Raw genomic sequence first — 14,197 nt, 5'->3', positions numbered from 1 at the left:
TTCTTTCAGCATTTGTAATATTGTTTCTAATTTTCTTACTTATGATGAAGCCTACTCATAAATTTACTCTCTGTTCTATTCCTGTGTGACAAAATACATGACCTGATCGTATTTCTATCCAGTATCCACATTTGGACTACACTTCTGATCTGTACTTATGTTTAATTTTACATGTCTCCCCATCTCTTTCTCCAGTTCAGTCATAAGATTCAGGAACATACTACCTAGTAATTTGCCTCTGATCCCAGATCGTGCTGCCTTCAAGAAATGATTAAAGCTTTTGCTTTTCCCTATTATCTATTTTATCAGCACCTACCAGCTGGCTGTGTATTCTGCAACAGCAAACCAGTATCTCTATTAAATTGTTGACACTATCCTCTCTTTCCTCATCACTACCTCTTCCTTCTTTTTCGGCCTACATTGCTTTATCTCACATTTTCTCTTTTGTCAATTTTTCCCTGATATTTTGACAGGTTGCCAAATGGATTTTCTCTAGATCTAATTCTTGCTGTACTGTTGTCACATATTTCTGTTAATGCCACCTGACAGGAATATTCTGCTATGAAAAATATACCTAACATTGTGTCATTAAGAGTCAAATTACTTGAGTGACTACATTCAGTTCTAAAGCTATTATTATTGTGTGTCCTAGTGACTCCTAGTAACACTGTGTACAGTACAATGTTAACTGGAAAGTCAATCTTTATGAATGAAACTTCCTGGCAAATTAAAACTGGGTGCCGGACCGCGACTCGAACTCGGGACCTTTGCCTTTCATGGGAAAGTGCTCTACCAACTGAGCTACCCAACACGATTCACGTCCTGTCCTCACACCTTTACTTCTGCCAGTATATCATCTCACACCTTCCAAAATATACAGAAACTCTACTGCGAACCTTGCATAACTAGCACTCCTGAAAAAAAGGATATTGCTGAGACATTGCTTATCCACAGCCTGGGGAATGTTTCCAGAATGAGATTTTCACTCTGCAGAAGAGTGTGTGCTGATATGTGCACTGAACTGTAGCTCAGTTGGTAGAGCACTTGCCCACGAAAGGCAAAGGTCCCAAGTTCGAGTCTCGGTCTGGCCCATAGTTTTAATCTGCCAGGATTTCATATCAGTGCACACTTCACTGCAGAGTGAAAAACTCATTCTCCGTATTTATGAATCTTTGGCTAGATCTAAGAGAAAAGCTGAAGAAACTAATTCTGGCATATAAAATAACACGCAAATAAGTAAATGATTAAATGAACTTAATAGCTGCTATACCCATTTTATTATTATTATTATTATTATTATTATTATTATTATTATTATTATTATTACATGGGGTCTACTGACAATTACTGTTATGCGTTTAACAGGTATCTTCAACACATGAAGCTAGATAATCAGGCATTTATTATGAAGAATACATAACAACATATCTTTTTATACCACTTGAATTCATGTAAGTTTCCAGTTTGTTCCTTTATAATTTTATTAAATTGGAGCTTGTTGAAGATCTTTGTGTATGAATATCACATGGAACACTAATAAAAAAAGACTAAGCCTACAGCAAAATTTGTCCAGATGTGAGTAGGACTCATGCTCTGAGGGCTTCCTACAAACTTAATTATGTATATAGAAAGTACATCGTTTCCTTCATGTGGGAGACAGTTCCTATACCCCCCCCCCCCCCCCCCCCCCGCACCCCCCCCCTCCACCCCTCCCCTGCCCTGCTCATTGATTTTGACAATCTCTGTCTCTCTGTCTTTGTCTGTTGTTGACATTGTTAATGGCAAGATATCAGTCCCAGGTATTCCAAGGGTTTTTTAAATTTTTGTTTTACTTGTGTGTGAAGCCTTGCATTTTGCCAGATTTCATGATTCTAGGTCACAAAGGGTTGGGATTAACTGAACCTGGGAGTTAATCAGACCACCATATTAATTAACAATTCAAGAGGGATTTTTTTGTGCCATAAAATTGTTTCCTTAGATTTAATGTACATTTGACCTAATATAGCTACTTTTTGTTGGCTAAATTTGCAGATATACATATATAAATGTGAAATCCATTAGAAGGGGTAATAATTTTTGTCATTTAGCAAATCCTCCTAAAATTTTAATTACTATTAGTATACAGTTTTGTTTGTTTGAGATAAATTCAGTGCTTATTGCTTTATGATACTACGTGAAATATGAGCCGTGCTTGGAGCCATTTTCCTGCTATTTTGAAGATTTTTGATAAAGTGAAGGTAAGGCTAACTGGGCCAATAAATTTTGGGGTCAGATGTACTGGTTCAGTTAACTCTAGAAAATGGAAATGCCATGTGGCTAGGACCTCCCGTCAGGTAGACCATTCGCCTGGTGCAAGTCTTTCGAGTTGACGCCACTTCGGCGACTTGCCTGTTAATAGGGATGAAATGATGATGAAAGACACACAACACCCAGTCATCACGAGGCAGAGAAAATTCCTGGCCCCACCAGGAATCGAACCCGGGCCCCATGCGCGGGAAGTGAGAACACTACTGCAAGATCACGAGCTGCGGACAGTTAACCCTAGAAAGTTGTTGATGAATGAGTATTATGAGTAATTTCACAGGAACACCCACCAGAGCCCCCAAAATTACCATATAAGACATTGCAGCTCTCTGAGGGTAGCATCTCCTTTGGCTTTTACTGTCTCCAACATCTTGAAAGGATGTAGTCTCATTGGTACTGAACCTTTCAATTCAAATGTTTTTACGGACCAAGTTTTTTTTTTTTTTTTTTTTTTGTAATTATATGCAATGGACAGCGCATGATGCACTGGAATAAGATGAAAGAAAACCTGCAGATGACAATGTGTTGCATGTTGAGCATCAAACAAGATCAACAAACAGAAATTGCACATCCTGTGCAAGTTCAGACATAATCTAAGATTGGTGCAAGTAAAACTACAAGAGGTAGAAAGAAAGAAAATAAACTTTACTTGCCAGTGCATCAGTTAAACAACATTCAGACACAGCAGCAAAATACAGAAGATCAAAGCAGCTGCCAAAAAAGCATACATTCCATGAAGTAAAGCCCTGACTCAAGCCAATTACTGGAAGAGAGGAGCAACAGTTCTGAAGATGCTGATCATGTCCAGTACATTGATTTTTGTAATACTGACTTTTACACAAGTGGTGATGAAAATGTTGAAACATTGCAGAAGAGAACATTATTGTAGTCAAAGTAAGGAGAGTGATCACTGTTATATTGTTCAAGCCATTAAAATGTACATTATTTTCTGTGAAGTAAAATTTTTTAAGGCAGCTGTTTCTAATCCAAAATTTGAAGCTGCAGAAGAAGATGATACCTTGGTTGCTTCAAATGAAGTAGTAGCTTAACTACAGAGTCCAATACATGGCACTAGGGGTCACAATGAAAACATGATCTGATTCTTCAGTTTCTCCCAGCATATTTCTTGCTCAAATAATCCATGTGTATACTGTCGATCCATAGGGTCCAACGGGCACAATATTTCAGCGATCAGACATGTCACCATCATCAGGTGTGCTGACAAACTGAGCTCCTGAGGGCAGGTGGCTGTCTTAAATCCCTCCCCCTGAAAAGTGTTCTCTCCACAGTCGTGTCTTAGGTCACACATTGGCGGTCACTGAGATGCTGGTGTCGGCGTCTGTCATGGCGTGGTGTCATTGCCTTGTCTGCCCTGGTTGCCCGTTCATTTTCTTGGTTGAGCGTCTTTTTAATTAGACTCTATGCTGGTTCCCATGCCTTGCTGAGGCTATAGCCATCATAGATCATTGCCAAGAACATCAGAGACACACTTGACTGAGGTGCCCCAACAAGTCGGTGGTCACAGAGCACTGTTTGTCCGAAAATCACTAAATGGACTACCAACGTACCAGGGTCTTGGCACAGAATAATACTGGGACAGTGTCTTTAGAGAGGCTATCAAAATTCATACCAGGGTTGGACTCATCAACCGAGATACCTATGCAAGGTATGGGAAACAGCATTGAGTCTAATTAAAGAGACGCTCTGCAAAGAAAACGAACTGGTGGCTAGGGCGGACAAGATAATTCCACCGACACCACCACAGACGCCGACACCAGCACCTCAGCAACTGCCAATGCGTGGCTTTGGGTGTGGACAGTGGAGAGAACAACTCACAGGGGAGGGGATTTAAGATGGCCTCCGGCCCTTAGTAACTCAGTTCATCAGTGCACCTGACAATGGCAACGTGTCTGATGTCCGAAATATTGTGCCCGTTGGACACTATGGACTGGCAGTACACCTGTGGATTGTACGAGTGAAGCATGATCTGTATCTAGACAGATGTCACTAAATTCATTGTGCACTAGATTTGTTATTTCCATGATTTTTTCCATTAATATACTCATGAAGGTATGTTTAGCATTGTTACTAATGTGATTGCAATAAATTTTTATATTTAAGCTCCTGTAATGCATTTATTTAACCAAGAGGTCCAGTTAACCCTGACATATGGTCCAGTTAACTCTGCCACTGGAGTTAAATGGTCTAAAAATAGGGTCAAAATTCTTCTCCAGTTCTATAAAATCTGTGTGAGATACTGGAAAAAAGAAAGTGCCTGTAGATTTTATATCATTTTTCCTCCAGAGCCATGAATAATTTTTTAAAAAAATTCTTTAAGTAAAATTTGAAGGGAAAAAATATAATTCTAATTAACTCCAGTTTCCCCTATAGGTTTTGGTGAGTGAGTTTGTGAGTATCAAAATATCTGATTTAAATGGTCATATCTGTTTACTGCATTGACTTAGAAGCTTAAGTGTTTTACATTGCCAAGTGATTATAGACCTTATGAAGTGACATAAATGTCAAATTGAAACATGCACCTATTCCTCAGAAAAAGGGATTTTAATAGATGGACAGACAGACGGACACTCAGATAAACAATGACAATTTTTTTTCATGTTCTATAAGTACAAATTAACTTTTTTCAGATTTTTTCCTTTACTTGTACTATTAAAACTTGCTTATTGCCAAATTACATGAATCTAGGTCAATAGCAAGTACCCTACAGGTTTTGATGAGTGAGTTTCTGAGTACCTTGCCAGGGCAAGGAACGGAGTATGACACCACAAAATGTAAATACAAATGTAACCAGTTCTCATCATCATCACCTGCAGATTCTAAGCTTAAACATTCAGTGTCTTAGAAATAAATCATTAGAACCTAAGGTAGCTATGAACAGTGCAGATATTGACGGCATGTGCATTGTGGAGCATTGGTGCAGAAGTTTTGAACTAAGTAGCATTAATATTCATCCGTTTACGTTGGAAAGCCAATATTGTAGAAAAAAATACCAAAAATGGAGGTGTATGTATATTTACCAAACCAAGTATCAGCTCTAAAAAAAGGTGTGAAGTTGAATCATTGAGTGTGGAAAATCATTTTGAAGCAGCAGATGTGCAGTTGAATGAAATACAGGGAAAAGTCATAGTCATAGCAACATACAGACCACCTAATGGTGATGCAAACATATTCTTTAACCAATTAGAAATATTGCTTAACAATCTGTTCACCAATAGAGCCACTGTAGTTATATGTGGTGACTTTAATATTAATCTTATCTACGTCTACATCTACATCCATAATCCGCAAGCCACCTGACGGTGTGTGGCGGAGGGTACCCTGAGTACCTCTATCGGTTCTTATTTCTATTCCAGTCTCGTATTGTTCGTGGAAAGAAGGATTGTCGGTATGCTTCTGTGTGGGCTCTAATCTCTCTGATTTTATCCTCATGGTCTCTCCGCAAGATATACGTAGGAGGGAGCAATATACTGCTTGACTCTTCGGTGAAGGTATGTTCTCGAAACTTTGACAAAAGCCCGTACCAAGCTACTGAGCATCTCTTCTGCAGAGTCTTCCACTGGAGTTTATCTATCATCTCCGTAACGCTTTTGCGATTACAAAATGATCCTGTAACAAAGTGCACTGCTCTCCGTTGGATCTTCTCTATCCCCTCCATCAACCCCACCTGCTACAGGTCCCACACTGCTGAGCAGTATTCAAGCAGTGGGCGAACAAGTGCACTGTAACCTATTTCCTTTGTTTCGGATTGCATTTCCTTAGGATTCTTCCAATGAATCGCAGTGTGGCATCTGCTTTACCGACGATCAACTTTATATGATCTTTCCATTTTAAATCACTCCTAATGCGTACTCCCCGATAAATTATGGAATTAACTGCTTCCAGTTGCTGACCTGCTATATTGTAGCTAAATGATAAAGGATCTTTCTTTCTATGTATTCGCAGCACATTACACTTGCCTACATTGAGATTCAATTGCCATTCCCTGCACCATGCGTCAATTCGTTGCAGATCCTCCTGCATTTCAGTACAATTTTCCATTGTTACAACCTCTTGATACACCACAGCATCATCTGCAGAAAGCCTCAGTGAACTTCCGATGTCATCCACCAGGTCATTTATGTATATTGTGAATAGCAACTGTCCTATGACACCCCCCTGTGGCACACCTGAAATCACTCTCACTTCGGAAGACTTCTCTCCATTGAGAATGACATGCTGCATTCTGTTATCTAGAAACTCCTCAATCCAATCAGACAATTGGTCTGATAGTCCATATGCTCTTACTTTGTTCATTAAACGACTGTGGGGAACTGTATAGAATGCCTTGCGGAAGTCAAGAAACACGGCATCTACCTGTGAACCCATGGCTATGGCCCTCTGAGTCTTGTGGACGAATAGCACGAGCTGGGTTTCACACGACCGTCTTTTTCGAAACCCATGCTGATTCCTACAGAGTAGATTTCTAGTCTCCAGGAAAGTCATTATACTCGAATATAATACGTGTTCCAAAATTCTACAACTGATCGACATTAGCGATATAGGTCTATAGTTCTGCACATCTGTTTGACGTCCCTTCTTGAAAACAGGGATGACGTGCCCTTTTCCAATCCTTTGGAACACTACGCTCTTCTAGAGACCTACAGTACACTGCTGCAAGAAGGGAGGCAAGTTCCTTCGCGTACTCTGTGTAAAATCGAACTGGTATCCCATCAGGTCCAGCGGTCTTTCCTCTCTTGAGTGATTTTAATTGTTTCTCTATCCCTCTGTCGTCTATTTCAATATCTACAATTTTGTCATCTGTGCAACAATCTAGAGAAGGAACTACAGTGCAGTCTTCCTCTGTGAAACACCTTTGGAAAAAGACATTTAGTATTTTGGCCTTTAGTCTGTCATCCTCTGTTTCAGTACCATTTTGGTCACAGAGTGTCTGGACATTTTGTTTTGATCCACCTACAGCTTTGACATAAGACCAAAATTTCTTAGGATTTTCTGCCAAGTCAGTACATAGAACTTTAATTTCGAATTCATTGAACACCTCTCACATAGTTCTCCTCACACTACATTTCACTTCGAGTAATTTTTGTTTGTTTGCAAGGCTTTGGCTATGTTTATGTTTGCCGTGAATTTCCCTTTGCTTCCGCAGCAGTTTTCTAACTCGGTTGTTGTACCATGGTGGCTCTTTTCCATCTCTTACAATCTTGCTTGGCACATACTCATCTAACACATGTTGTACAATGGTTTTGAACTTTGTCCACTGATCCTCAACACTATCTGTACTTGAGACAAAACTTTTGTGTTGAGCTGTCAGGTACTCTGTAATCTGCTTTTGTCACTTTTGCTAAACAGAAAAATCTTCCTACCTTTTTTTAATATTTCTATTTATGGCTGAAATCATCGATGCAGTAACCACATTACGATTGCTGAATCCCTGTTCTGCATTAACTGTTTCAAATAGTTCGTGTCTGTTTGTCACCAGAAGGTCTAATATGTTATCGCCACGAGTCGGTTCTCTGATTAACTGCTCAAGGTAGTTTTCAGATAAAGCACGTTAAAAAAATTTCACTGGATTCTTATGAGTGAAAGTAGGCTAAAAGACCAGTTACTAAATCTGTTATGTAGTTTCAACCTGCTTCCACACATACACACAACCACAAGAATAACAAATAATTCAGTCAGTCTTATTGATAATATATTTTCAAATGTAGGCCACACAGATGTTGAAGTAACAAATATTGATTTGGGATTATCAGACCACAATGCTCTTGTCCTCAAAATTCCTTCAAGGCCACTGAAAGAGAAAAAGAACATACTTTATGTATAAAAGAAATTTTTCTACAGAAAACTGTGTTGTTTTGTTGTTGTTGCAGTCTTCAGTCCTGAGACTGGTTTGATGCAGCTCTCCATGCTACTCTATCCTGTGCAAGCTTCTTCATCTCCCAGTACCTACTGCAACCTACATCCTTCAGAATCTGCTTAGTGTATTCATCTCTTGGTCTCCCTCTAGAATTTTTACCCTCCACACTGCCCTCCAATACTAAATTGGTGATCCCTTGATGCCTCAGAACATGTCCTACCAACCGATCCCTTCTTCTAGTCAAGTTGTGCCACAAACTTCTCCCCAGTCCTATTCAATACTTCCTCATTAGTTATGTGATCTACCCATCTAATCTTCAGCATTCTTCTGTAGCACCACATTTTGAAAGCTTCTATTCTCTTCTTGTCCAAACTATTTATCGTCCATGTTTCACTTACATACATGGCTACACTCCATACAAATACTTTCAGAAATGACTTCCTGACACTTAAATCTATACTCGATAACAAATTTCTCTTCTTCAGAAACGGTTTCCTTGCCATTGCCAGTCTACATTTTATATCCTCTCTACTTCGACCATCATCAGTTATTTTGCTCCCCAAATAGCAAAACTCCTTTACTACTTTAAGTGTCTCATTTCCTAATCTAATTCCCTCAGCATCACCCGACTTAATTCGACTACATTCCATTATCCTCGTTTTGCTTTTGTTGATGTTCATCTTATATCCTTCTTTCAAGATGCTGTCCATTCCATTCGACTGCTCTTCCAAGTCCTTTGATGTCTCTGACAGAATTATAATGTCATCGGCGAACGTCAAAGTTTTTATTTATTCTCCGTGGATGTTAATACCTACTCCGAATTTTTCTTTTGTTTCCTTTAGTGCTTGCTCTATATACAGATTGAATAACATCGGGGAGAGGCTACAACCCTGTCATACTCCCTTCCCGACCACTGCTTCCCTTTCATGTCCTTCGACTGTTATAACTGCCATCTGGTTTCTGTACAAATTGTAAATAACCTTTTGCTCCCTGTATTTTACCCCTGCCACCTTTAGAATTTGAAAGAGATTATTCCAGTCAACATTGTCAAAAGCTTTCTCTAAGTCTACAAATGCTAGAAACGTAGGTTTGACTTTCCTTAATCTTTCTTCTAAGATAAGTCGTAGGGTCAGTATTGCCTCACGTATTCCAGTGTTTCTACGGAATCCAAACTGATCTTCCCCGAGGTCGGCTTCTACTAGTTTTTCCATTCGTCTGTAAAGAATTCGTGTTAGTATTCTGCGACTGTGGCTTATTAAACTGATTGTTCGGTAATTTTCACATCTGTCAACACCTGTTTTCTTTGGGATTGGAATTATTATATTCTTCTTGAAGTCTGAGGGCATTTCGCCTGTTTCAAACATCTTGCTCACCAGATGGTAGAGTTTTGTCAGAACTGGCTCTCCCAAGGCCGTCAGTAGTTCCAATGGAATGTTGTCTACTCTGGGGGCCTTGTTTCCACTCAGGTCTTTCAGTGCTCTGTCAAACTCTTCACGCAATATCATATCTCCCAGATGGCAGTTATAACAGTCGAAGGACATGAAAGGGAAGCAGTGGTCGGGAAGGGAGTATGACAGGGTTGTAGCCATTAATCTTCATCTACATCCTCTTCCATTTCCATAATATTGTCCTCAAGTGCATCACCCTTGTATAGACCCTCTATATACTCCTTCCACCTTTCTGCTTTCCCTTCTTTGCTTAGAACTGGGTTTCCATCTGAGCTCTTGATGTTCATACAAGTGGATCTCTTATCTCCAAAGGTCTCTCTAATTTTCCTGTAGGTAGTATCTATCTTACCCCTTGTGAGATAAGCCTCTACATCCTTACATTTGTCGTATAGCCATCCATGCTTAGCCATTTTGCACTTCCTGTCGATCTCATTTTTGAGACGTTTGTATTCTTTTTGCCTGCTTCATTTACTGCATTTTTATATTTTCTCCTTTCATCAATTAAATTCAATATTTCTTCTGTTACCCAAGGAGTTCTACTAGCCCTTGTCTTTTTACCTACTTGATTCTCTGCTGCCTTCACTACTTCATCCCTCAAAGCTACCCATTCTTCTTCTACTGTATTTATTTCCCCCATTCCTGTCAATTGTTCCCTTATGCTCTCCCTGAAACTCTGTACAACCTCTGGTTCTTTCAGTTTATCCAGGTCCCATCTCCTTAATTTCCCACATTTTTGCAGTTTCTTCAGTTTTAATCTACAGGTCATAACCAATAGATTTTGGTCAGAGTCCACATCTGCCCCTGGAAATGTCTTACAATTTAAAACCTGGTTCCTAAATCTCTGTCTTACCATTATATAATCTATCTGATACCTTTCAGTATCTCCAGGGTTCTTCCATGTACACAACCTTCTTTCATGATTCTTAAACCAAGTGTTAGCTATGATTAAGTTGTGCTCTGTGCAAAATTCTACCAGGCAGCATCCTCTTTCATTTCTTAGCCCCAATCCATATTCACCTACTATGTTTCCTTCTCTCCCTTTTCCTACTGTCGAATTCCAGTCACCCATGACTATTAAATTTTCGTCTCCCTTCACTCTCTGAATAATTTCTTTTATTTCGTCATACATTTCTTCAATTTCTTTGTCATCTGCAGAGCTAGTTGGCATATAAACTTGTACTACTGTAGTAGGTGTGGGCTTCGTATCTATCTTGGCCACATTAATGCGTTCACTGTGCTGTTTGTAGTAGCTTACCTGCATTCCTATTTTCTTATTCATTATTAAACCGACTCCTGCATTACCCCTATTTGATTTTGTGTTTATAACCCTGTAGTCACCTGACCAGAAGTCTTGTTCCTCCTGCCACCAAACTTCACTAATTCCCACTATATCTAACTTTAACCTATCCATTTCCCTTTTTAAATTTTCTAACCTACCTACCCGATTCAGGGATCTGACATTCCACGCTCCGATCCGTAGAACGCCAGTTTTCTTTCTCCTGATAATGACATCCTCTTGAGTAGTCTGCGCCCGGAGATCCGAATGGGGGACTATTTTACCTCCGGAACAGGAAGAGTAAAGCTGCATGGCCTCGGGAAAAATTACGGCTGTAGTTCCCCTTGCTTTCAGCCGTTCACAGTACCAGCACAGCAAAGCTGTTTTGGTTATTGTTACAAGGCCAGATCAGTCAATCATCAAGACTGTTGCCCTTGCAACTACTGAAAAGGCTGCTGCCTCTCTTCAGGAACCACATGTTTGTCTGGCCTCTCAACAGATACCCCTCCGTTGTGGTTGTACCTACGGTACGTCTATCTGTATCGCTGAGGCATGCAAGCCTCCCCACCAATGTCAAGGTCCACGGTTCATTGGGGGGGGGGGGGGGGGGAGATTGGGGGGGGGGGAGAAATTGTGTAGAATTCATAAATATGCTAACTAATGAGGCTTGGGCAGAAGTACTATCCCTAGCCAATACAAATGATGCATATAACACATTTTCTTCCATTTTCATGGGATGTTTTGAAAATGTGTTTTCTGAAAAAAGCTATCAAAAATCAGGTCACATGGCAATACAAAGCCAAGTTCTTGGATCACAGCTGGCATCAAAACTTCCTGTGGAACTCTAAAGATATTAATTTCTAAAATGAAAACATCCACAGACCCACAATTCATAGAATAAGTCAGGAATTACAAGAGGGTATATAGAAAAGGAATTGCTAAAGCAAAATTCATGAGTAATGATAGTTTTATAAGAGAGTCTGAAAACAAATCAAAAGCCATATGGGGTATTGTGAAGACTGAAATGGGGAAGAGTTGTGAAAACCAGGACATTTGCCTCAAAAATTTAAAAAATGTCAATACTAATAAACAAGATTTGCCAAATTATAGTAACAATTATTTCATAAATGCAACAACTTCATTAAGCTTAAAATTTACAAATGAAGAAAAACTTGAATATCCAAAATGAGGGTAGGATGAGGGTAGAGCCAACAAATGAGGGTGAAGTGTTGAAAGTGATACAAAGCTTGAAACCAAAAATTTCGACTGGCATAGATGAGGTGCCTGTGTCAATCATAACAAGGACAGCACCACAAATTGCCCTTTGCACACACAGCCAATTTATCATTCAGTGAAGGAGCTTCTCCAGAAAGGCTGAAAATTTCAAAAGTGAAGCCATTATTTAAAAACGGCAACAAGTATAAGGTAAAAAACTATTGCCCAGTATCTCTCCTCTCTGCATTTTCAAAAATATTAGAAAAACTGATGAAGCACCAAATCAACAAATATCTAAATGACCATATACTAAACAGAAATCAGCATGGCTTCCAAGCACATAAAAATACCAAAACAGCAGTAATGTGCTACACTGAACAAATAATCAAAAATCTAGAAAAAGATTATAGTGTGGTAGGAGTAAATTTAGACCTCTCCAAAGCTTTTGACACTGTGAACCAGGACATTCTTTTAGAACATTCTTTTAGAAAAATTTGAAGCGTTGGGTATACATGGGATAGGAAAAAAATGGTTTGAATCATACCTAAAAAACAGAACACAGGTTGTAGGACTGACATCAACTTGCTCCAACCACAAAATAAATTCAGTATCCGAGGCAAAAAATGTAGAAATAGGAGTACCACAATGCAGAATCGTAGGGCCCATATTGTTCCTTGTCTATATAAATTATTTTCACACCTCAGATGGTGCAGCCAAAGTAATAATATTTGCAGCTGATACTAGTGTGATAATAAGTGCACCAAAGCAATTGCTACCAACAACTGCCGATAAAGTACTAAATTACATCCACTCTTGGTTCAATGCAAACAGGCCGACATTGAATATAAATAAAACAAATTATATGCAGTTAGGGAAAAGATGTCAAAATGTAAATCTCGATCTGGTGTGGGATGATAAAGCCTTAGACAGAGTGACACCAAAAAATTGCTGGGGATTCATGTGGATGAAAACTTAAATTTTAATGACCACATAATAAAATATGTGCAGAAACTTAATTCAGCCTGTTTTGCCCTCAGAATTATTGCAAATGTTTGTACCTCAGAGGGTACCAGACTGGCATATTTCGGCTATTTTCAATCTCTTGCTACATACGGAATAATAGTGACACCAAAAAATTGCTGGGGATTCATGTGGATGAAAACTTAAATTTTAATGACCACATAATAAAATATGCGCAGAAACTTAATTCAGCCTGTTTTGCCCTCAGAATTATTGCAAATGTTTGTACCTCAGAGGTTACCAGAATGGCATATTTCGGCTATTTTCAGTCTCTTGCTACATACGGAATAATAGTTTGGGGTTTCGCAACAGGGCGCCTAAAACAAATTTTTTTGTTGCAGATGAGGGCCATCCAAATAATAACTCACAGGCATCCACAGACACACTGCGAACCCATATTCAAAAAGCTTAGAATACTTACTATACCATCATTATACATATACAAATGTGTATTGTATCCCAGGAACCACATTGCAGATTTTCAGACAAGTGCCAACTTTCATAACTACAATACCCGTAATAGCGGAGCACTCCATACTCAGCGAACAAAAAGAATGAATACACAAAGGCATGTGAGCCATATCGGTGCAAAACTGTACAACTCACTGCCAGTCAACATCAGGCAGCTAGAAGACGATAACAAATTTAAAACAGAATTTAAAAAATTTCTAGTAGAACAATGTTTTTATTCTGTAAATGACTATGTAGGTCAGTAAATTTTTTCTGATGATATTTATAAAGGCAAATGTAAAATACTCTATCTGTACCTAATCATTTGTTACCTAATCATTCATTACATTTACATACTTAAAGGACAGCAGTTGTGTGATGTAAATATATAATTAAGCAGTGTTGTGTAAATAAGGACTTGCCATTTAGGGAGGACAAAACCAAAGCCTTATGAAAAACAGACTATGCATTTAAACGAACAAGCAGGGATGTATATAGGCTATATTAATTTCATTGTATTATTTTGTTTTGTACTTTTTTACATATATATTGTTTGTGTCCCATTTCTTTGAAATGGCTTACATGTACCATTGACAACATCCGTTCAAT

At 38.9% G+C, this 14,197-nt stretch overlaps 1 protein-coding gene across 1 annotated transcript in view; it reads left to right on the top strand.

Annotated features, from left to right (window-relative positions):
• LOC126354056 (serine/threonine-protein kinase Nek8) overlaps positions 1–14,197 on the top strand; it is a 305,150-nt gene that overhangs the window by 44,071 nt on the left and 246,882 nt on the right. The gene's annotated exons all lie outside the window — the stretch shown is intronic.

The sequence above is a fragment of the Schistocerca gregaria genome, chromosome 3, assembly GCF_023897955.1.
Source record: "Schistocerca gregaria isolate iqSchGreg1 chromosome 3, iqSchGreg1.2, whole genome shotgun sequence".
Lineage (NCBI taxonomy): Eukaryota > Metazoa > Arthropoda > Insecta > Orthoptera > Acrididae > Schistocerca > Schistocerca gregaria.
Note: the sequence above shows the minus strand (reverse complement) of the source record. Positions and strands in the feature narration are given on the sequence as shown.